The sequence below is a fragment of the Benincasa hispida genome, unplaced genomic scaffold (genome assembly GCF_009727055.1).
Source record: "Benincasa hispida cultivar B227 unplaced genomic scaffold, ASM972705v1 Contig281, whole genome shotgun sequence".
Taxonomy (NCBI): domain Eukaryota; kingdom Viridiplantae; phylum Streptophyta; class Magnoliopsida; order Cucurbitales; family Cucurbitaceae; genus Benincasa; species Benincasa hispida.
In genome coordinates, this window is record NW_024064779.1 from 183,846 (window position 1) to 210,577 (window position 26,732).

Here is a 26,732-nt window from a genome sequence, read left to right on the forward strand (position 1 = left end):
CGTCTCCTAATATCTTTTCAATATCTTTTCCATGTTGTCAAGATAAACTTCGTTTGTGTGCCCATATACAGAGAATTCGTCCATCATACACCTTTGGAAAGTGCTCGGCACATTACAGAGGCTGAACGACATGTAGAAAAAAGCAAATGTTCCATACGGACAGGTGAATGTGGTCTTTTCTTGTTCTTCATAAACGATCATGATCTGGTTATAACCGGCATACCCATCTAGGAAGTAGTAAAAGTCATTTCCAGCTAGACGATCCAACATGTGGTTAATAAAAGGTAAAGGGAAATGATCTTTCTTCGTTGTCGCATTCAGTTTGCGGTAGTCGATGCAAATTCACCATCTAGTGACGGTTCTTTGTGGTATCAGCTCGTTATTTACTTGATCGTGGTTGCTCAAAAGATGGTTTTGTTATTTTTCTTTCTTCATTCACTGTCAGATTAACTTCTTGGGATGCGATCAACTCATCTTCCTTGTTTGGATTTTCTATGATCGCATTGCATGCAATAATGCATGCGATCGCATTCTCATCTTCGTTTTCATCTGTAGGCTTCTCTTCTTCATTCAAACTTTGTTCATCGTCGGATTCATTAAGGTCTTCTTCGTCAAGATATTTCATGGCTCAGATAATGTCAAACTTGAGCTTCTTTCCATTCACGTTCAAGGTGATCTCTCTTTTGTGCACATCAATCTGGGCACAATTGGTTGATAAAAATGGCTGCCTCAAAATGATGGGCTCATCTTTGTCTGCTTCGTAGTCCAAGATGATGAAGTTTGCTGGCAGTATAAATTTGTCGATTGTAACCAGTACGTCCTTCACCTTCCTCTTTGGATGCACCAGAGATTTATCTGCTAATTAGAGAGTCACTATCGTGGGCGCGAGTTGCTCCACATTCAGCTGCTTGAAAATTGACAGAGGCATCAAGTTGATGCTGACTCCACGATTGCATAGCGCTTGCACGATGTATAATCCTCTAATGGAGCAAGGTATAGTGAAACTCCCAGGGTCGCACATTTTCGGTGGGATTATAGATTTTGAGCTCTACGTCAAAGCCACCGTGGAAAACTTACCAGTGTCTCTCTTCTTCGTCACCATATCCTTTAGAAACTTCGCATATATGGGCATCTCCTCAATTGCTTCAATGAACGGAATATTAATATGCAATTGTTTTAACATAGTCATGAAGCGTTGGTACTGTACCTCATCATTTTTCTTCTTTCTGAGTCTCTGTGGAAAAGGTGGCAACTGAATTCTTACAGTCCTTTGTTCTTTTGGCTCCAAGATGGACGCAATCTCAGGTTCCATCGCTTCTTTTTCTTCTGTTTCTTCTTGAGTCACCGCAATCTTTAATTCCAGCACAATTGGAGCAGTCCGGCTAGGCTTCTTTTTCTCCCCTACCACAATCTTTCCACTCCATAATATCACGACTTGACATTGTTCTTTACCCGTACCCCCTGGGTTACAGGGAGTTTTGTTGAACTCGGCAGGGCCCCTTGCGGTTTGTTCTTGAGTTTGCTTGCAATCTAGCCTATCTATATTTCCATGTTGCGGATAGACGTCGCTTGGTTTTGAAGCACAATTTCTTTCTTCTCAATATATTGCTTCAACAAGCTTTCCAAAGAGGAAGATTGCGGCGCTTGCAAATTGCTGGCTTGATTGCTCGTCTGACTGTTTGTTCGTGGGAAAAATCCAGATGGCCCTTCTTTTTGTGCCACTGATTTAAAATTTTCTTGCTAATTTTTCCACGAAAAGTTGGGGTGGTTTCTCCACGCAGAGTTGTACATGTTAGAGAACGGGTTATTCTTCAAAAAGTAGATCTAGCAGACCTCCAGCGGCTGCCGCATTGGCAATAGTCTACGAAGCAGGCTTTAATCCGTGATAAAAGATCTCCATCTGTAAGAAGCCATTATNTTCTTGCTAATTTTTCCACGAAAAGTTGGGGTGGTTTCTCCACGCAGAGTTGTACATGTTAGAGAACGGGTTATTCTTCAAAAAGTAGATTGACTATGGGTTTTGCGGGCATTCCTCCATTGCATGTCCTTCACCGCAAGTAGCAGACCTTGCGGTATTCTGGTTGATTGCATCCCCTTGCCCACCATGAATTGTTGGGTTGTTGATTGCGATTCCCTATATCAAGTTCATCATCGTATTCATCTGACTCTGAAGGGATGCGATAGTACCATTGTTCGCGTCACTATCCTTTATTCTCAATCTTTGATCGCTCTCTCTTCAGTCCTCGTGATTTTTAGAGACACGATCAAGGATGTTCTTGGTCTCATCATACATTTTATCTAGCAGACCTCCAGCGGCTGCCGCATTGGCAATAGTCTACGAAGCAGGCTTTAATCCGTGATAAAAGATCTCCATCTGTAAGAAGCCATTATGCGGGCAGTCTCTTACCAGCCTCTTAAACCTCGCCCAAGCATCACCGATCGATTCATTCATGTCCTGTTCAAAATTGGTTATTAACTTCCTTCTTCTGGCATTCTCCGTTGGTGGGAAATATTTCTTCATAAACTTCTCTCCTACTTGGTCCTATGAAGTAATCTCCCTCGGTTCGAGAGAGTATGCTCATTTTTGTGCCTGGTCACACAACGAAAATGGAAACAAAGTTAGTCGAACTTCCTTGGTATAGATATTTGGGAACACAAAAGTATTTTAGATCTCTATAAAGCTCTGGAGGTGGGCATGCGGGTCTTTGCCATGCCTCCCTTCAAACTGTCCAGCAGTCTGGATCATTTCTAACATCACTGGTTTCATTTCAAATCTTGATACATCAAGCGCGGGCCTCATGATTCCTGGGGATAAATGATAGAGGTTGAGTGACGCATAGTCCCGAATGGACCTATTGCGGTCATTCGCCAATAGGATCAGATTTGCCATGAAGTTATTTTCATCGGTGCTCCATTTCCAAGTTGTTCCGCCATGTTATCTTTCTCTTATTGTCGGCGGCTATCTCTCAGTCTTCGTCGAAACGTTCTTTTAATCTCTGGGTCGTAATTCGCCAAAGACTGGAAGCTATAAATAAATTAGAAAAATTACCCTTAGCACGATGTCTTGCCAAAGTCCCAGCAACGGCGCCAATAACTTGATGCGTTATTTTATGTGATGAAATAATGGAAGGAATTGCGGTGATGGAAAATGCGTTTTGCAACAAGTTTTTTCAGATGAATCGAAGTATAAATCCTACTGAGTTTTCTGGTAAGTCCAGGGTCAAATTCAGGGAATAAGGAAAACAATATGCGATAGTAATTTTTAAGTTCACCTTGCGATAACAAATAAATTAATGGTTGGTTGGTTTGTTGTTTGAAGTATGAAAAGTATGCGGCGGATTTAAGAAAAGATTGATTATGCGACAGATACACTGAGTATGCAGAGGAACGGGTTCAAAAGGTCTTTAGCTAGCATTTCCTGAGAATGCGTTCAAATTATGCAATCATGCTACACTCACGCGACAACAAATCATTTTCCAATGCAAATGCTGTAGCTCCTAATTCTAGGACGCATGTGATGAATGCGATAATGTCTATAGAGCTTATTCCTAAGTCTCTACTTCTTGGCTATGCGATGATGCAAGATTCATATAAGGACAAGTTGACCACATACAATCATAACCTATCTCTAGGATGCATGCGATGCGCTAATAGCAAACAGTGCTTTTTCCTAAGCTGCTACTCTTGATTATGCGTTCTAATCTGACTCTCCCGAGCCTAGATTTTAACATGAATTTTCCAAGCCTAGATTCTATCCTTAGACTACCCTCCTGAGTATTTTTAACGGAAGAATGATGCATACATAATACAAGATAATCACATAGAGTGAAGATCCCCAGTTATGCTAGCTAACTGCTTCTCAACCCATTTGACAGATTTAGCTATTCATGCGTAATAAACAGAGAGTGAACATATATGAAGATGTAAATTACATTTTTATATATAAGTTCAGAGTATAAAATATCAATGGAAGATAAGGGTAGATAGCCTGGTTGCAATTCCTTGCTTCCCATGGTTTTTACACTGTTAACTCTATTCTGTTCAAAAGATGTTCCTGCTTCCGCAGGAGTTGGCCCTCTCTCTGATCTCGACGCTTCCGGCACTGTTCCAAGTTCACTGAAATGAACTCTCGGTAAAATCTCACTTCTTTCGCTTCCGCCTTCTAAGTAAAAGCAAAACTAAGAACAAGTCTACTTCTAACTATGGAGAAAATTATCGAACTGAACGAACTTCTTCACTGAAGGTGGCCTCTGGTATTTATAGAGCTTTGGGGTGAAAGGCTTCTTCTGTCTTATGATATCACTGATGGGATGACATTAATTCTCTATCTGATGCACTAAATATTTGTTACCGAAAGTTGAGTGTACTTGCTACAGTAGGTCGTTAATGGCTTGTCAACTTAATTTGGAATCGACAGTCATCAGTTTTCTGTCCCATCGTGATTTATTATGCTTTTCACCTAGATGCGCTGACCATGATACGCCTGCTCTATGCGGCAACCTTCTTGAGTAGATATTCGCGAGCGCAAATGATCGCATAGCCTTACGTTAACGCAATCTCTTGATGCGCTCGGCCGTCGATTTCTTTGGATTGCATTTTCCGCCTTGTGTCAATGCATTTTCTGCACAAAAATACATAAGTTAACTGTTTTCATGCGATGGATGCATGCGACCGCAATATTGTGAACTTAATGCTTTTAGACGCAATAATGTATATTTTTATCATCGCAACCCTGGATTGTTTTATAACTTAGTACTGTAATAACGTGCATTTCTGCCCGTTATCATCTGCCACTATATTTGTCTTGTATGAATGATACAGAATATCACAATCATAGTCCTTAACTAACTCTAGCCATTTGCGCTATCTCATATTTAACTTCTTCTGAGTGAAGAAGTGTTTCCAGCTCCTGTGGTTTGCGAAAATTTGTATATTCTCTTCGTATAAATAATGTCTCTAAATCTTTAAAGAAATAACCATTACTGCTAACTCTAAATCATGTGTAGAATAGTTTTGTCATATTTCTTCAGCTGGTGGGAGGCATAGACAACCATCTTACCATGTTGCATTAGAAAGCACCTCAATCCTTTCTTGGAGGCATCAAGGTAATAACGAAAATTCTTGATTCATTTAATACTGGATGAACTGGTGCATAAACCATTTTCTATTTGAGATCCTGAAAACTATCCTTTCTAGTCAATTGACTCAAGGGTGTGGCTATAAAGGAAAAGTCTTTAACAAACCGATGATAATAGCCTGCCAAAACTACAAAACTACGCACCTCTCTAACCGTGATAGGACAAGACCAACTCATAACTGCCTCAATCTTTTAGCTCAACGGATACTTCTCTTTCGACACCACATATCCCAAAAAGGACAATTGGCATAGCCAAAATTCACACTTAAAGGAATTGGCATACAACTTATTCGACCTCAAAGTCTCTAAAACCTTTTGTAGATGCCCCTCATGTTCTACCTATATCTTGGAATAAACCAAGATATCGTCTATAAAAACTATCACAAAAGTGTCAAGGAATTCCTTGAACCTTATTCATCAGGTCCATAAATATTACAGAAGCATTAGTCAAGCCAAATGACATCATGATGAACTCATAGTGCCCACATCTAGATTGTTATGCAATCTTAAGAATGTCAGCGTTCTTAATCCTCAACTGGTGGTAACTTAATTGAAGGTCAATTTTGGAGAAAACTATAGCTTCTTGAAACTAGTCGAATAAATCATCAATCCTGGAAAGAGGGTACTTGTTCTTGATGGTTACCTTATTCAACTCTCTATAGTGAATACAGAGGCGTAACGATCCATCTTTATTTTTCATAAAGAACACTGGGGCACCCCAAGATGACACACTTGGCCGTATGAAACTCTTATCCAACAACTCTTTTGACTGGACTTTGAGCTCCTTCAACTCTATTGGGGCCATCCTATAAGGAGGCTTTGTGATGAGAGTTGTACCTGGCTCCAACTCGATAGTGAAGTTTATTTTTCGATATGGTGGCAAACCTGGGAGATCGTCTGGAAAAACATCTGGATAATTCTTTACCATTGGCTCTGAAGTCAAGACGACTTCAGTTACTCTAGTGTCAACCACACTTGCCAAGATACTCCAAGTACTTTGGTTAAGTAGCTTGTTTAATTTCATAGCTAAAATGACCTTGGGTAAGACCACGATTCTATCCCCTTTAAATTTAAAGCTAGCTTCCATAGAAGGATTACAAATCACATCCTTACAGGGAGCAGTCTATACTGACACGGTTAGCAGCCAACCAATCCGTGCCAATATTACGTTAAAATCACGCATGTTCAAGACTATTAAGGTCACTTCTAGTGTATGATTTGCTAGTTCAATCTGACATGCCTTTAACTTTTCATTCGCTAAAATAAATTCTCCAGATAGAGTAGAAATTGATAAGACATAATGTAAAGGCTCTAATTCTAACATGACATGCTTCACAAATACTGATGATATAAACGAGTGAGATGACCCAAAATCAACAATATCAATGCATAGTGCCCTAAGATTGGGAGCGTACCTGCCACCATTATGCCTGACTTATCTGCTTATCGTCGAGTTGTAGTATACACACTTGGCCATTCTCTTGCTTCGACCTATTAAAACCACCCTGATACGAACTTGTGTGCTAGCCCCTATCATCAGATAAAGTTCTTTTGAGGCACCTATCAGCTATATGTCCTTCAAGTTTGCAATGGAATCATACCCCATTACGTTTTTTACAAGAGTTACAAATAGATCTGTCCTCTCTAACAGTGACATACTGAGAATTTTGCTGCCTCCAATGTTGTGGAGACCTGTCTGAATTATGGCTCTTCTATGGAGTTTCTAGAGCTCTTTGGTTTACCTTTCTGTTTTGACTTGAGGAAGGCTCTACCCCAAATGTCTTTAAGTGCTCGCTCTCCGACTGGAAATCAAACTCAGCTGCCAAATGAAATGTTTTTACATGAATGGTCGGTTTAAAGGCTCGCACTGAAGGGAAAACCAACGAAGGTTTTCGCAGCGGATTGCAAAGATCGATCCCAATTTCAATTTTCATATAATTTATGAAATTATAGAATTAAAAGAAAATAGATTGTGCATTTTAATCTAAACTTACAACATGCTTTTTTAAAAAAGAAAAGGGAGAAAAGCAAATACCTTTGAAGATTGTGCATTTTAATTTATGAAATCACGATCCGAAATCCCCAATACGAATTTTCCAATTGGGTACCACAACTTGATAACTCTTTGTATTCTCCTTGGGATAAACGATTCAAGCAAGAGTGGTGGGGTTTGCTTGAATCCTTGGAAGAGGGAGGATGAGAGACTGAGAATGGGAAAGGGAAGAAATTTTCTCTATAATTTTATTTTTTTATTATTATTTTTTACAGAGAGAACTATTCTCTCAAAGAAAAAAATAAGAGAAGATGAAGCATCACCATTCATCTCACTGAGCCCTCTCATCACATACTTGGCTGAGAGAAATTAGGGGGAGGGAGTTTAATTAATTAATATTGATTTAATAAAATTAAATTAATAATAATTATACATATAATAACAAGCTTATTATATGTATAAACTATATGTTATATCCCATATAACACATAATTTATAGTTACGTATTATATCAAATGCAATATAACCTAAATTCACTTATATGAATCTTATCCATATAATTTAAATCATATTCAAATTCCTCTCATAATACTTTATATTATAACGTATCAAATACATTATATTAATTATATCATATATATAATTAATTTAATTAATCATATCATATATAATTAATTCCCCCGATCAATTTGAATACTTCAAATTAATCCAAAATCAATTCTTAATTAAATCTTTGTTTAGTAACAGAGATGACCTTATGGACCATTAGATTAAAGTTTCAATGGTACTTGGATAATTAATTAAACTCTTTAATTAAATTACCCAACTTCCATTAACTGTTGGTCATTCCATTAAAGACCAAAAGCTGCACTCTTCGCACTACAAATATATTTCTGTGTCCATTGGATATAATCAATCAATAGTTCAATGTCGCTTCACAAATTGCTCGTAAGTACACATGGACCAAAATTACCGTTTTGCCCCTGTAGTTACATGTAACTCCTTAAGCACTACTGATTCCTCTAATGAACAGTAAGTCATAGTCCAACTATGACCAAGTCCCTCTCGGCCCAGAAAAGTGTATGGCGACTATGTTCAAGCCCCGAAATCAGTCATTTAGAGAGTAATTTATCTACTTGCCTTGCCATCGAGGAAAGAGTGAATTCCGTCTTGTGTAGTTGTGTTCCTAACTCCCTAGTCAGACGAATCCCCAAAATGGTAGGCTTATTGAGATGGCAATCTGGCCACTTTCACCCATACAAATCAAATGACCACCTTCATGATTAGGAGTTCACAACTCACTCAGATTCAAATCATGTCACCTATGATCATCCTAGTGAAATGTAAGTCTATATTGTTATCAATGTTATATAATGAGACTAATCATTTCGTGGTCCGGTTTTATACAAACTCTTTGTATAGGATAACACTGCTCACATGTCTCCACATGAAGGATTGGGATTAAATCATTTGTAGCACTTTACAACACTTGTGACACCTACAAAGCGAGCCGTATCCATAGTGTCATCAGGATAAGGTACTCAGCCTTATCCATCTACTACAGATCGTTTAGGTTATTATTTAAACAAGATGCATCTGTATGTCTCTACATGTTTAAATTACATAAAATAACCTATGATTTTTAGTTTATTGGATTGAGTATATGCTTATAAATAACAATTATTTTATTAATAGCAATAAAATAACATTTATTGGTTTGAGTGTACATACAGATCGTCTGATTGGTGAGCTGGAAACACAGCTACATAAGACGAAATTCACTTCTTCCTTGATGTCAGAGTAAGTAGATAAATTGCTCCCTTTAATGCTGATTCTAAGGCTTGAACAATGTGGCCACACCTTCTCTTTGCCCGAGGGGGACTTGGTCATAGTTAGACTATGACTTATTGTTCATTAGAGGAATCAATGGTACTTAAGGAGTTAGATGTAACTATAGGGGCAAAACGGTAATTTTAGCCTAGGTGTACTTACATGCAATTTGTGAAGGGTCATCACACTATTGACTGGTTATATCCAAAAGACACATAAATATATCTGTAGTGCAAAGAGTGTAGTTGTCAGTCTTTAGTGGAGTGACCGACAATTAATGGATGTTGGGTAATTTAATTAAAGAGTTTAATTAATTATCCAAGTACCATTGAAGCTTCAATCTACAGGTCCATAAGGTCCAATCTGTAGCTGAACAAGGATTATATATATAACGACCCAGATTTGTACGCATATAGGAAATTAAATGTCAAATATTAAACAGGACGAAATTTTATTTGAAGGGGTAGAAATTTAGAAGGAAAAAAAATGAAAAAAATGAAAAATTGGAAATTGGAAATTTATTGGATTAATTGGATATTTATTCATTATCCAAAAATAATGAATGAGGGAGCAGAATCATGGAGGATTAATTAGAAGTTGGACGCTAGCTAATTCAGGAGACAACGGGCAGTTGATAACTTTTTGTTTGGGCACCGCTCATTGGAAGAATTGGAGGTGAATTAATTGCCTATATACTCTTAAAATTTGAAAGAGTTAAAAAGAGGAAGTGAAATCCACAAGCAGTGAAGGAAACCACGCGTGAAAACTAGCAAGATTGGAGAGAACATTGGAGAGAGCGAGAGTAAAGAGAGCGAGATTCTCAGCGAGACAGTAGGAAAGAGCGGGAGTAAGAGCAGGAACGAGAGCGGGAGCGAGAGCGAGAGCACGACCAGCGACAGCGAGAGCGAGAGTGGGAGTCGCGAGAGCTAAACCAGCGAGAAAGCTGGAGAGAGCGAGATTCTGAGAACAAAGAGAGCGAGATCTGGACAGAAGCGTGGATTATGTGTTGAATTTGGCCACGACCTTAAAGATTATACATAGAAAACCCCTAAAATTGAATACAAATAGAGAATGATGACGTAAGGGCAAACGTTAGCCAAGATTAGGTTTCTTATTGAGAGGAATCCTTAAACCCTAAGTAATTCTAAAGAAGCCACCTGTAGGATGATTTGTCACACTGAGAAGAGCTGAAAACTACTAAAAATAGGACCGTTTGCCGAAGATTTAACCCATTCTAAAAAAAATCTCAATAACAAAGAATCGTGTGAAAAAGTAAATGTGAGTGAGGAAGTTCTGTGAGATTAAAAGAGAAAAGCTCGGGTAAGGTGCTGCCCAAATTTCTGCCCAAATTTCTTCTTTTGATTTAAAAAGGGAAAGCTCTACTAATCAAATCATAAAGAATAATAAGGAATAATTAGATCACAGTCAAGGTAAGTAGTTTATCTCACCAATCTCTTTAAGTGTTCTATGGTAGTGTACCTTTATTATGTTGCATGATTATGTTAATTGTTATATTGCATTACATGTTTAGAACACGTTTCTCTACAAGGGACCCCATGCATTATGTTTGTTCACAATTACATTAAAATCAAGTTTTAATTAGGTGTAAGTTATGCTTCCGGTCTAATCTTACGTTTATGTTAATGATTGATGTTGGATGCGACTCTGGCCTTACTGACTGCATGACCCGCTAAACATCAGATGGGTTTAGTTTTTCGCTTAAGTCCTCATCTTCCTATCAGGGCGGAGAAATTTATGTTTCCAGGGCTGGTAGGGCATGTATGGTTGCACCCCTCCAGGCCTAATCTTACGATATGTTTATGCTAGGGACTAGCAGGGTATGTATGGTTGCACCCCTCTAGTCCAATATTACGTTTATGCTAATGGTTGATATTGGATGCGACTCTGGCTCTACTGACTCTATGACCTGCTAATCATCAGATGGGTTAGTTTTCACTTAGGTCCTCATCTTTCTATCAGGGCGGAGAGATTTATGTTGGAAGCATAACCGACCACCACATGTTATTATACGTTTTCAGTCCCAATCATGTGTTTTCATTACATGTTGCTTGTGATTGTGCATTTGGTCACTACCCTACGTGAGAATTACTTACTGGGTATATTATATACTCATCCTATATTTTCACAGACTTTGTAGGTAAGAACACAGCGCAGATGGCAGAATTGGACGTCGCTCAAATGGCTAACCATCAAACTCACTATTATAGGCATATGCATTTTGTACCACTACGCTATTGTTTTATGGATCCTGGTGTTTTGATAAATAAACTTTTTTTTTATATAGTTTTCTATCTAATTAATAAAATTTAGATATGTTCTTTGAAATTTTCACCAAACTCATCTCAAGATAGAAAAGTCTAAGTATGCATGTCGTAGCGGTCGGATCATAATGTGTAAGGATTCGGGCGTACAATATAGAATTAATGTTTGGATTAATTTGAATTGTTCAAATTAATTGAGAGAATTAATTAAATGATATAATTAATTAAATAAATTATATGTGATATAATTAATCAAATTCATTATATGTGATATAATTAATATAATATATTTGATATATTATAATATAAAGTTTATTTTGAGAGAAATCAAGTATTTGAATTTGATGCAAATATTAATTATAGGGTCAATTCATATAATTTAGTATAAATGTGATTTATACTAAAACCAATATTAATTGAGAGAAATACAAACTATAGGTTATATTGTATTTGATACAATATAAAAATTATTTGATATAACATATAGCTATAAATACATATAATAAGTTAGTTATTATATTTATATATCTTTTATTTAATTTAATTTTGAATTAAATTAAATGAGGAAATATGGAAATAACTCCCTCTCTACTTTTCCTCTCCATCAATCGTGGTGTTCAATGGGGAGCGTGAGATTGGGTCTCTATCTGGTAATTTTGGTGCAGAAGGTCAATGGGAGTTCTCTGAAAAAATCCAAAAAATTATAGAGAAGAAAAATGTGTTTCTTCTCCCCCTCATCCTTTCTTCCCTCATGTCAAAATTTAGAGTCCACAACTCTTGAATTCTCAACCTCTAACAGAAATACAGGAGGTTCCATTTATGGTGGTGGCCATTTGGGATTTCGATTTTAGAGATTGTTTTGTCGTGATTGAAGTGTTTGTGACTGGATAAAAGGAATTCGTGAAGAAGATTGGCTATAAGGATAAGTGTTCTTCATCCCTAAAATCTTCTATGAATTTGCAAGCTATAAATTTTATTGAAATACATAATTTTTCGTCTTCTGTAAAATTGGGATTCTGTGAAAATTGTAAGATTGGGATCGATCCCCTTCCACTACGAACCTTCACCGGTTCTTTCAATTGGTATCAAATAAAGTTCTTGGTCCGAATTATTTTCAATTTTCCAGAATTTGTTTTACAGAATTCTGGTGGGTATTGCATTCTGTAATTTCCACTACGAACCTTCACTGTTATGTCATGATGCTCCAAGATGGAGAAGAAGTGTGGTTCAATGTCCGATTCATCCACGGCTCAGTTCATGGCTCAGTTGGTTCACGTCCCGTATGCTTGGTTCTAGTGGTTCGTTGCCGATTTGGAGGTTGGACGGTTCGGTTCGTGCGATTCAAGTGCCAGTTCACTTGTTTCAAACTAATTTGACTATTAATTTGTAATAGTTAGACTTGTGATTAATTAAATTAATATAAATGTTATATTAATTTATTTATTGGTTTAGGAGTCCAATCTTGGTCCATAAATTTATGTTTTAAATTATGCATATGATGTATGATTTAATTTACTTAATACATATCATAATGTATGTCATATAGTAAAAATTACACCATAGTAACATTTTTCATGCATCATTTATATTTGAGGATTATACTATATGCTTGCATGCATTAATAGCATAGTCATGCATCATTTATATTATAAGACTTATAATATTTAATTGAATTTATGGATGCAATGTATGTTATTAATTATTTCATTACTTTAATATATAAGTGTTACGTATGTTTACTAATGAAATGGGAATTGCATGATGTACAACATTACTTTAGATAATTTTATAAATGTTATAATTTTATTAAGTATGTCATTCGATGCAATGAATAGTTTTAATTTATTTCATCTATTTTATAATTGTTACAATTAAATAAAATTAGAAATTAAAATCAATAATTCATAGTTGCATGTAAACTTAGGTACAATCATTTTTAAAATAATTTTAAAATATGATTCACATAAACCTAAGATAAAAAATTTCTAGTGAGATTAGAAATTAATTTAACCTTTTTAATCAACTTAATAAAATTCAATTGATTTTAATAAAAGATTAAAATTGTAGCAAACAAATCTATAAGGGATCCTTTGTCTAAGGCTAGTTCTATCTTGGCTGGGGTATTAAGTTGATGGAAACGAAACACCCTGTCAAACCCCGTCCCAGACTACCCTCTGAGTCCGAGAAAGGGCGTGACTGCAGCAGTTATCAACCCTTTTGTTGACACTTACTGCCTAATAACCCCTGCGGAAATAACTCTGATACCAATGAACAAATTCAACAACCAACTGATTAAGTCAAGGAGACAAACAACAACGGATTAAGTAGGCCCATTTTATTACAACAATGTAAGGTTTATACAACTCCAAGACTTAGCTATAAAGTTTACAACAACTGTAAAACCCTCCGGAAGTGTAACTGTAGCATGTGGCAGACCTTGACCTTAGCAGCACCCTGAAACTCCTCATCTTTCGCTACGTGGGGGCTTATACACATCTAGATGTGTATAAGAGACAGGATATGTACTGCTCATCTGAACCTACCAGAAGTGTGGCTGTGACATGGTAGACCTTGTCCTTAGCAGCACCCTGAAACTCCTCATCTTTCGCTACGCTGTCTCTTATACACATCTAGATGTGTATAAGAGACAGATCTTAAGGTAAACAAATAACTTTGACTTCAGAAATATACTTTTTGGAAATCAATACATAGTCAACAAGAACATTACCACATGTTCACAATTATTTCTCCAGCCAGATCGTTGGATTAACCCCAGCTCAACTGCTGGTTAAAAAAACAATCAACCCCAGCTTGACCGCTAGTTATTACATAATATGAACATCCCCAACTTTACCACTAGTTATCCCTGACATGATCATACCTTTTTCCTAGCACTTTCACACGTATACTAAAGCAATGTATCAACAATTCCTGTGGAAACTTTCCTTGTACCCTATTATCCTGCCAATGTGCACATTGACTATTTTTCCACTAGTTATGCTTAGGTAACTTGACTATATTTCCCGCCGGTCGTCACCGACTATCATTTCTCGCCGACCGAAGCCGACAATATTTTCCCGTCAAGTACCTTTTCAAGCATGCTAACTATACATCACGGGAATAATTTCAGTTTCCAAATCAACCATACAAGCATAATAATCAAATAAACATATATCCCCGATCATTCCAATTTAACATTATCCCCTATATACATTTACCTATATATAGAAATTATATCAACAATACAACACACAATAACCACTCACCTTGGTTGGTTAGGAACTTTCCTTTCCGAAGTTCCTTAGGTTTCCTTGGTTCTCTTTTGTACTCTAAATTCCAGATTCATATATCAGCTTAGATTACTTAGAGTTACAGACCTTATTTTAAGATACTTCCTTCTAAAAACATGTTCTAAAATGTCTCAGAAATCTTACCTCAAAATCTTAGTTCATAAATCCTCGTGGTTTTGCAGAAATCATCAAAATCTCATAGCTGGCCCAAACTTACCCGACAGCTCGACCCCTCTGTCTTTTCCTCATTCTACAGCCCGATTCCTTGGAGATTCTTCTCCGGCAGCCCTATCCTGAAAACTATACTCTCGTAGATTTCATATGGCTTTTGAATTACTCCAAACACATGAGTATGATAGGAGAACTTCTCGTCCCAATTTGATGCTGTTTCCAGACTTTACTGTCTAACTACGTCCCCCTTGAAGCTTTATGATCAACGCATAGATTTACTATCAACGCAATGTTTAACCAGTTTTCCCACTCTTCTTAATGTCTTTTGAATTGTGATCTGAAAAGAAGTCCTTGGCTCTATTTATAGACGTCCAAAAACTCTCCAAGGTCGACAGCTCCTACCTAGTCGCATGTCCAAGTGTTTCTTCCTCACACTATCAATGCAACCTTCAATCAACGCAATCTAAGGTGTCTTCTTCATCCTTAGCAGGCACAAAATGCTTAATTTTGCATGTCCTCTTGTGAAACCACCTCATTTACTTAAGACTTAAGGTTTCTTCCCAACAAGCCACATGTTCGGATGACGCTCTTGCATGCGTCCAACCAACCTCATATGCGTTAACCATAAATGCGCCCACATGCCCTCGGATGTCCAACGCGTAGTACATCACCAACGCATAGCACATCACCAACGCATAGCACATCACCAACACATATCACATCACAAATGCATAACACATCATCAATGCATAGTGTATCACCAATGCATAGCACATCACCAACGCATAGCACATCACCAACGCATAGTTTAGCACTGCCGCATCCATCGCTGCTTACCATCGCATAGCACTGCCGCGTCCATCGCATCCAATGCATCCATCGCATCCAACGTCCAACGCCATTGGATGTGCAACTAGAGGCTGCCACATGCGTTTTCTAATCCTCACAAATAACCTTTCAAAGTATAATGGCCATACTAACACATTGCCAAATAGTCAAATTTCACCAATTAAAGCTCAACTCAAAATTACTCAAGGAAAATCTATTACACACTTAGAAATTTCCTTCTCTTCAACATAGGATTTAACTTCCAGTTAGTTAATTTCCTTAACAACTTGCTTAAGTAGGGAAAATGGAAATCTGGGTTTCACACACCCCTACCTGGAAACTGACCTGGAAAGGTAAATTAGATAGATTTGTTACAAGCATGCAATTTTTTATTAAAGTTTGTTAACGTGTTTAACAAACATTAAAAAATTGTTTAACTATCTAAAGTAAGTTTTACTATTGGGAAAACTTAAAGAATCACTTAGTAAAAATGATTAGAAATAATTAACCGTATTTTTTCTAAATTAAATAAACCTTAAATTTTTTTTAAATACTTAGTGGGAGGAAAACTTAAAGAATCAATTAGTAAAAATGATTAGATGTATATGATATGTCATTTTTTTCACTCACATTTCTCCCTCAATGTTCATTCCGTGAGACTAATGCTTGGCCTCGATGATGTTTAAATGGGTTAATATCAAAATGATTGGAGAGAGTATTTACAGTAAGTGGGAGAGGGATGTGTGTCAACATGTCCTACGGTCTCCTTTATTAGTTTGCACCGTTAGATCTTCTTCCACGACCTCGAGGCGCCCTGGGAGTGTCCCATTTTGATGGTTTATGCATTGGGCCAATATCAAGGCAAACTCTAGAAATGGATAGGATCACTTTAGCTTTTCCTCCAATCAATTTTTCCCTTCGATTGGCTCATTGGGATGGAACTCTAGGGTAAAATGAAGGGTCACACTTACGAGAAATTGTTAAGCTAGTTAATGATTTCTTGACCAAATTAATGATGATTGATTGTTATAGAAATAAGAGTTACTCTAATGTAATAATTGGTTGAGAGTGTCTCAGTTCAGTGAAAGGATGACTACCCTTCGGTGACTTTTGTCCTAAATAACTGAAGCATCATTGCAAAAATTAGATGTTAAATGGGGTACATGTAGTTTTTGCTAAAATGATTGGATGTTTAAGAGTTATGCTAAAATCTAATGTAGATCAATTGGTTTCTTTTCAGCAAAAATGTCAAACTATATTTTTTCATTATTTGCCTCTAGTATTTTGACCGATTTTAATTATACGACTTGGAATGATTCAATTAAAACTTTTTTCGTGGTTAACGATCTCGACATCGTCTTGACTGAGGATTGTCCTCAAGTTTCAACCCATGATGCAACACAAAATATCAGTGATGCATACGAGATGTGGAAAAAGGTTAATGATAAAGCTTGAGTTTACATTTTGGCAAGCATAACTGATGCCTTGGCCAAAAAAATTGAGAGCATGGTCACTGCATATCAGATCATGCAATCAATTGAAGAACTATTTGAGAGGAAGTCCTCACAATTCAACAAAATTGGGGTTAATGACGATGAAACCAGTAATGTTAGTTGCCTAGGTAAACTCTTAGTCCATATCGAATGTCAAGGGACAAATAGAAAAAGCAAATGTTGCTAAATCTAGTGAAGTTAATGAACGAGGATTGTCCTTTGAGATGAAACTTGGAGTTTATGACATGGGTTATGGAGTTGATCCCACTACTATCGAGAAAAGGAAAAACTCCAAAGAAAATAAATCTAATTTATTTGTCTTAGAGACGTGCTTAGTAGAGAATGTTGATTCTGCCTTGATAGTTGATTCGGGAGCTACTAATCACATAAGTTTTTCCTATCAGGAATTTAATTCCTGGAAATAATTGGTAGCTAAAGAGATGACTCTTAGAGTCAGTACTGATTAGGTCGTTTCAGCTAATGCTGTAGGAAGACTAAAGTTATTTTTAGATAAGAAGTGATATATGTTATTGGATGACGTATATATAGTTCCTCGTATCAAGAGGAACTTAATTTCTATTGCTTATCTGATTGAACAAAAGTATTCCCTATCATTCTCTGAAAATAAAGTGTTTATCTTTAAGAATGGAATGGAACTAGGATTTGGTTCAATGGAAAGTAACTTATATATACTAAGGCCATTAGTTACAAAAGCCGTGCTAAATACTGAAATGTTCAAAACAACAAAAACTATTAAAAGACTGAGAGCTTCTCCTAAAGAAGATGCCGATCTTTGGAATCTAAAGTTAGGTCACATTAATCTCAATAGGATTTATAGACTGCTCAAAAGTAAACTTCTAAATGTTTTAGAAGAAAACTTTTTACCTCTATGTGAGTCATGCCTTGAAGGCAAAATGACAAAACGACCTTTTACTGGAAAAGGTTATAGAGCCAAAGAGACCATGGACCTTATACATTCAGATCTATGCGGTCTAATGAATGTAAGAGCACGAGGAGGATATAAATATTTCATCTCTTTGATAGATGAATATTCTAGATGTGGGTATCTATACCTAACGCAACATAAGTATGAAGCACTTGAAAAGTAAAGAGTATAAGACTGAGGTTGAAAACTTGTTAGATAAAAAGATAAAAACACCATGATCTGATTGTGGTGGAGAGTAAGTGGGCTAAAGATTCAAGAACTATATGATAAAACGTGGAATTACATCCCAACTCTCAATCCCTGGTATACCTCAACAAAATGGTATGTTGGAAAGAAGAAACAAAACCCTATTAAACATGGTTCGGTCTACGATGAGCAATGCTCAACTTTCTGACTTGTTTTGGGGATATACAGTAGAGAGATCTATTTATATTTTGAACAACGTTCCCTTAAAGAGTATTTCTGAAACACCTTTTGAGTTATGGAGAGGTCATAAATGTAGTTAACACCACTTCAGAATTTAGGGATGTCCAACCCATGTGCTAATGACAGACCCCAAAAAGTTGGAACCCTATTCAAAAGTATGCGTATTTGTAGGCTACCCCAAGGAAACGAGAGATGGGTACTTCTTTGATCCAAGTGAGAATAAAGTGTTTATATCGAAAAACGATACCTTCTTGGAAGAAGACCACATGAGGGATCATAAATCACAAAACAAAATTATTTTAAGTGAAATTTCTAATTAATCTACTGAGACGTCAACAAGAGTTGTTGAAGAGGCTGATATGTCAACAAGAGTTGTTGATGTCGGTTCATCTAATCATTCACATCCATCTCAAGAGTTGAGATTGTCTCGACGTAGTGGGAGGGTTATGAACCCACCTGTATACTATATGGGTTTAACATAGGCCTAATACATCATAGTTGATGATAGTGTTGAGGATCCATTGTCTTATAAACAAGCTATGGAAGATGTTGACAAGGATGAATGGATTAAAGCCATGAATCAAGAAATGGATTCTATGTACTTGAATTATGTCTGGGAGCTTGTAGATCAACCTGATAGTGTAAAACCCATAGGTTGTAAATGGATCAACAAGAGAAAAAGAGATGAAGATGGAAAGGTAAAGACCTTTAAAGCTAGACTTGCGGCAAAGGGTGATGCCCCAGTTGAAGGAATAGACTATGAAGAAACTTTCTCACTTGTTGTCCTGTTAAAGTCTATTAGGACTCTCTTATCCGTAACCATATATTATGACTATAAAATATGGAAAATGGACATCAAGACTGCCTTTTTGAATGGTAATCTTGAAGAGACCGTCTATATGAATCGACCAGAAGGATTCATTGAACAAGATTAAGAGAAAAAGGTTTGCAAGCTTAATCGGTCTATTTATGGATTAAAACAAGCATCTCAATCTTGAAATATAAGATTTGATACTGCAATCAAATCTTATGGCTTTGACCATAATGTTGATGAGCCTTGTGTTTACAAGCAAATCATCAACGGCTTAGTAGCTTTCCTCATGTTGTATGTGGATGATATCCTATTCATTGGGAATATTGTAGGATTTCTGACTGATGTAAAGAAATGGTTGGTCGTCCAATTCCAAATAATTTATTTGGGAGAGGCGTAATTTTTTCTAGGGATACAAATCATCAGGGATTGTAAGAACAAAAGGTTGGCCTTGTCTCAATCCAGGATTAGATCATTGGACAATGGTCAAAACAATCCTCAAGTACTTTCACAGAATAAGGGACTATATGCTTGAGATAAGGATTTGATCCTTACAAGATACACGGACTCTGATTTTCAGATTGATTGGGATTCTCAGAAATCCACATCAGGGTCAATGTTTACTTTGAATGGAAAAGCTATAGTTTGGCGAAGTATCAAATAAGGATGCATTGCTGACTCTACTATAGAAGCTGAATACGTAGCTGCTTGTGAAACTGCTAAAGGGGTTATTATGTTTAAGAAGTTTCTTACTGATTTAGAAGTTGTTCCAAATATGTTTTTGCCCATCACACTTTATTGTGATAACAGTGGTGTTGTGGGAAATTCTAAAGAACCTAGGAGTCATCGAAGAGGCAAATACTTAGAGATGAAATATCACTTGATTTGGGAGATTGTGCATCGAGGTGATGTGATTGTCATGAAGATTACTTCAAAGCGGAATGTTGCTGATCCGTTTACAAAAACTCTCACGGCTAAAGTGTTCGAGGGTCATCTAAAAAGTCTGGATCTACGGGACATGCGGCATATTATCTAGGGCAAGTTGGAGATGTTATTGGATTATAGTGTATGCCCTAGTTTATTGTATTTTGTACCTTATTTATATTGTACATTTGTTTCCCAAAGCTTTAGGACAAGTGGGAGATTGTTGGGATTGGTATCCTAAATCTCTCCTGTATTCTCATAGTTTGTAAACATTGTATAAACAAATAGTTATTGATAAAATAATTGTTATTTTATGAGCATATACTAAATCTAATAAACTGAGATCCTGGGTTATTTTATGTAATTTGAACATATATGTAGATACATACAGGTGAATCATGTTTAAATGATAACCTAAATGGTTTGTAGTAGATGGATAAGGTTGGGTACCTTATTCAAGTGACACTACAAACACGACTCGCTTTGTAGATGTTACAAGTGTTGTAAAGTGCTACAAATGATCTGATCCTAATCACTCATGTGGACACATGTGAGTAAGGGTATCCTATACAAAGAATTTTTATAAGATTGGACCACAAAATGATTAGTCTAATTATATAACATCATTAATAATAAAGACTTACATTTCACTAGGATGACCATAGATAACATAACCTGAATCCCGAGTGATTTCTGAACTCCTGCCTATAAAGGCGATCCTTTGATTTGCATGGGTGAGAATGGCCAGATCACCGACTAAAAATGCCTACCATTTTGGGGATTCTTCTTATCAGGAAGCTGGAAACACAGCTACAAGACATAATTTACTCTTTCTCTAATGTCGTAAGTAGATAAATTGTGCCATTAAGGGCTGATTTCGGGGCTTGAATAATGTGGCCACATAGAAGGACTTAGTCATAGTTAGACTATGACTATTGTTCATTAAAAGAATCGTTGGTACCTAAGGAGTTAGATGTAACTACAGGGGAAAACAATAATTTTGGCCCAGTTGTACTTACGAGTAATTTTTGAAGGGTCATCACACTGTTGACTGGTTATATCCAATGGACATAGAAAATATATCTATATTTCTAAGAGTGCAGTTGTCGGTCTTTAGTGGAGTGACTGACAGTTAATGGATGTTGATAATTTAGTTTATGAGTTTAATTAATTACCCAAAAACCATTGGAGCTTCAATTTACAGGTTTATAAGGTCCTCTCTGTAGCTGAATAGGGATTAATGAGAATTAATTTTTGATTGATTTGAATTGTTCAAATTAATTGAGGGAATTAATTATATATGATATAATTAATTAAATTAAGTATATATGATATAACTAATACAATGTATTTGATACATTATAATATAAAGTTTATTTTGAGAGGAATTAAATATTTGAATTTTATTCAAATACTAATTATATGGATGAGATTCATATAACTTAGTATAAATGTGATTTATACTAAAAACCATGATTAATTGAGAGAAATACAAACTATAGGTTATATTGTATTTGATAAAATATAAAAACTATAGATTATATGTTATATTTGATATAGCATATAGTTATATACATATAATAAGTTAGTTATTATATTTATATATTTTTTTATTTAATTTAATTTTTAATTAAATTAAATTGGGGAGTTATTTTAATAACCCCCTCCCTACTTTTCCTCTCCATCAATCGTGGTGTTGAATGGTGAATGTGAGATTGGTCTCTTTCTAGAAATTTTGATACAGAAGGTCAGTGAGAGTTCTCTGGAAAAATCCAAAAAATTTACAGAGAAGAAAAGTGTATTTCTTCTCCTTCTCATCCTTTCCTCCCTCTTCCCAAAATTCAGAGCCCACAACTCCTGAATTCTTAAACCCTAACATCGAATACAGGAGGCTCTATTTGTGGTGGTGGCCATTTGGGATTTCGAGAAATGTTTGTGACTAGATTGAGGGAATTCACAAAGAAGATTGGCTACAAGGGTAAGTGTTCTTCATCCTTAAAATTTTCTATGAATTTAGGATTCTGTGAAATTTATTGTCACACCCCTTCCCAGATTTCATCTCTTACCTAGAATGAGGCGTGAAGACAACATATATCACTCTCATGACACTTATTGCCCATTCTTGCTAGTATCCTTTAAAACAATTAATTTTGCAGTGGAAAACTTAATAAAGTAAACAAAATTGCAACTTTCTTTAGGAAACTAGTTTACAAGTTTTAAGCTATGTTTTACAACAGTAGCCCCATCTCGACTACAAACTTTATTCTAGTAATTATTCTATCTTATGGTAGACCTCGACCACTTCCTGCAACCTGGACTCTTCTGCTACCTACAAGGAAAACATGAAAATAAAACATGAGCTTTGAAGCCCAGTGAGTGGAATCATAATTCTATAAGTCTATTTCAACTTATAAACATCATAACATGAGGTTACTACGCAAACCTCTATCTTGAATGAAACTTTTCACAAACCTACCTATACACATGGTAGATAGTTAACATTTCATATCTATAACATCCATAACTTGATGTGCACATAATACTCCCTCTCATGGGCTCAGAAGCTAGGCCCGTCGGCCCTCTGACCATCCCATACGAGGTTCCTCCTACAGGCTCATAAACTAGACTTCTCGGTCCTCTGACCATCCTGTGAGACTCCATCTTGGGCTCGGGAGCTAGGTTCGTTGACCCCCTGACTATCCCAATCTCATGCTCTCATCATGTTAACAAGTATTCATTCATAATAATAACATGTTAATTCAGAATATGCTAAAAGACTAAAATAAGAAACCACTCACAGTGATTTGTTGGGATTGCTTCTCCTTCCCACTTAACCCAATTTCCCTTGGGCTTCTGTTGAATCCTATTCCAGATTCAATTTTAAGCTTAGATTACTCATCATTCCAGACCATATCTCAAGACATTTTCTTTTACAAAAATGTTTAGAAATGTCTTAACTAGCTTACCTTAAAGTTTGGCCCTAAGATTCTCAATCGAGAGTTCAGAGTCTCAAGTTTTCTCTACTTGGCTTGGCTTGGCTGTCTCCTTACTGGTGAGCATCTCTCGGTTTTTCTTAAATTTGACAGGCTTAAACTTAGAATTTTCTAATAGCAGCCCTCATACTGAAACTACATTTAATTTAAAAGCTTTTGGTTCAAGAATGACGTGATTTTCACTAGTAGTTTGGAACAACTCTTCGTTTGAACTTGGCACTATCATCTGTCCGTACAGTCTGCACCACCAAGTGTCTCTGCTTTGATCAATGCTCAGATCAACGTGCTCTTCCTCTGTTTAACGCACGAATTCCTCTTAATTACTCTCAACTACTTCTCTTAGGTGATCTCTCAAAGTGGAAATGATTCTTGTGAGCTGAAGTGAAGCCCCTTGCCCTATTTATAGGCGTTCATCCTTCACCCTATCTTGACACCTCTAGCTTGCAGCATGCCCAGCCGTTCCTTTTTCAAGCTGCCAATGCTCAACCTTGCCACCACCAGCTTAAAGTGTCCGCTTCTTCTTCTTCCAGTTTAATCTAACCGATTTGCATGCCTTCTCCTTCACCCAATTCAAATTGTATGGTCTTCAGGCATTCCCTTTGATTGCTATATGTTCGGTTAATTCTTTTCAGCCTACAGCTCTTAGATATCCTTGGCTTGTAGTAAATTGTATAGCTCTGGCGTTACCGTATGACTTATCGTTTAGTAAACTCTCGCTGTCGCTCTTTACCCAACGATCTCGCTGTCACTCATCGTGTAACGCCTGCCCATCGTATAACACTTACGCCTCATCATATAGCTCCATCATCTAGTGATCTCTCACTGTCGCTAATCACCTAACGATCTCGCTCTCACTCATCGTTCAGCGCATAGCCTATCGCATAGCATATCATTTAGTAGTCTCTCACTCTCTACGATCTCGCTAGCGTGTAACTTTCGTTGTTGCCCATTGCGTACCTCTTATTGTCGCTTATCGTGTAGCACTAACCCTATCGTCTAACGCAACACGGCTATCATCTAACGCGTCCGCTTATCGTGAAGTGCCATCGTCTAGCGTTTGCATCTATCGTGCAACGTCCATCGTCTAACGCTTTGCCTATCGTGTAGCACTCACACTCATCGTGTAGCATGATCATGTAGTGCTTGCGTCTACGCCCAACGTCCGCACCTAACGCATCATTTAGCATCTAAGCTTATCGTTTAGTGCCCAAGCTCATAGTTTAGCGCTATCGTCTTGTGCTATCATCTAGCTTCTATGTTTATCGTCTAACGCTTATGCTGATCGTGTAGTGCCATTGCCTAACGTGCAGTGCTACTATCTAGCGCATCACTTTGCATCGTTTAGTGCTACACGTAAGTACACGATTGTCTAGCGCATTGCTTAGCGCATCTATAACTACATGATTGTTCGCGCGAACAATACTTCAACTTTAACTCTACCGTATGCATGCTACCCTCCAACACTTGGTTGCTGCATGCCTTGCCCAACCCCTGACTTATCTTCACTTGACCACACTTGGCTTTCAAGGCTTAATAACTTCTACAACCTTAGCCTCATTAGATGCCTCGTGCATTAATGTTTCCCAACACCAAGTGCATGGTTTCCTTTGACTTCACACTTGCCAAATTTTACTAATTAATGCCCAACTCAAAGCTACTCAAGGAAAATCTATTCAAACACCTTAGAAATTTTCCTTCTCTTTAGCATAGGATTTAACTTATACCTAATTAATTCCCTTAATCACCTGCTTAAGTTGGAAATTGAAATTTGGGTTTCACATTTGTAACATTGGGACCTATCCCCTTCCACTGCGAACCTTCACCAGTTCTTTCACTAATACCAATTATAATGACCCGAGTCCCTAGGACATGAGCTAGTCCATTATTATATGTATGCATACATTTGAAAACGACACTTTTCATGAACTGGTTAAAATAAAATAAATGTTCAAAAGAAAATAACTTTTATTAAAACTAAATCACTTTTATTCAAACTAAATAACTGAAAATCATTAATTAGATTACCCTCATTTTAAACCAAACATTACAAGAAAATTTTTCTAAGACAAACAATAGCAAACATTGGAAGGTTTCTAAATTCAATTACAAAACTAAGATTTTAAAACATGAAAACATGAGATCATAAGCGAAAGCTTCTGTCTAATCTCATTTTATCATTTTCCTTATCTGAAAAACATAAAATAATAAAGGAGGAGTATAAAATACTCAGTAAATAACTTCATTACCGAGGTTAGGCTATACGCTTATATCCAATGAAAGCAACCTACTAGTGGGACATACATATAATTATCAAAATCCCTGATGGCCATCTAGTTAGTGATTTAACCCAACCTAATACGCATCTCGTGGCTTGAAGGCTCAGAAACATGGTAGCGCGTCCGTTGGCACCCGATAATGTAGCAGGAAACTCGTCAGACCATTGGCATTCCTAGAGACAATTGGATTGAATCTTCAGATTAAGATGATGTTTCATGTACAATTTTAAAATATATGAAAATTAAATTTGTAGTTACTTCAATTTGAATGAGTTATGTTTGATTTTGATAACTAACAACTCAATTGAGTTAAATTTGACAAATATTTCAATTTCTGTGTTTATTTGATTTATTTTATATTTTGGAAAGTTACTAAGTTGTTAACTTACAAATAGCAACGTAGTTGTTCATTTGTGTTATCTCACTTCAAATTGAAAAGTTCTCTCATTTCCTTCTCTCGTTTCATCTTGAGTTGGTTTTATAGCAACTATCCAAGAGTACTGCTAGATTCAAGTAGTTCAAGGTTCCAATTCTACTGGATTTAGTTGTTGTATCCTGCTAAGAGGATTACTGTAGTTTGCTTGCATCTCAGGCAGAGCAAATAATTGTCTTCAGAATAATGTTTATCAGAAGCATGTCTTGACTACGTTTTGAATCTCCAAAGATTTTGTGGTTTTTTTTTTAAAAAAAAATGTTTGATTATTTCCATATCTAAGTCTTATTACATCATTTGGTTTACGTTTGAGTTGAATATTATACATTGAGCGTACTGAGGAGTAATCATTTTGTTAATGTATTAAGTTTTAATATACCATTTTCTCCAACATATACAAAGTAAAATTTAGAGATATTAACCACGATGTTGATGAAAGTAAAATTAAAAAGTTTTGCTTCTAAGAAATAAATGTGTCAATCGAAAGACCTTTTTTTAAAAAATGTCAATCGGAATAACAAGGAAGCATTTATTTAGTCTATCGTATTCACGAAAGAACCAAATGATTTTGCTATTTGAAATTTACCTTTCGACTTTATTGCCAAATAGAAGTCTCCAAGTAGATGATCGACAACTTCATGTTAAAAGCACAAATACATACTAGAAATTTAACACGAACTTCTATTTCTATATTCATATACCATATATGTGTTATATACCATAAATTTTTTATTTTATGTCTACTGACTTACATATTAAAAAATATATATTTATAAAGAAATTATATTAGATATAAAATTTAATTTTATGTCTAATATTGTGATCCACATTCAGGTAAGTGTCCCTCAAATGAAATATCTAAAAATTAATTGTTTGATGAGTTTTTTTTTTTTTTTTTT

General features: G+C 36.3%; 1 non-coding gene across 1 annotated transcript; it reads left to right on the plus strand.

Moving 5' to 3' along the window:
- The first annotated feature begins 2,381 nt into the window (after positions 1-2,381).
- LOC120069190 lies at positions 2,382-2,488 on the plus strand. The gene has a single exon (XR_005479467.1). It is a non-coding gene; the product is annotated as a small nucleolar RNA R71 (small nucleolar RNA).
- The last annotated feature ends 24,244 nt before the right edge of the window (positions 2,489-26,732 follow it).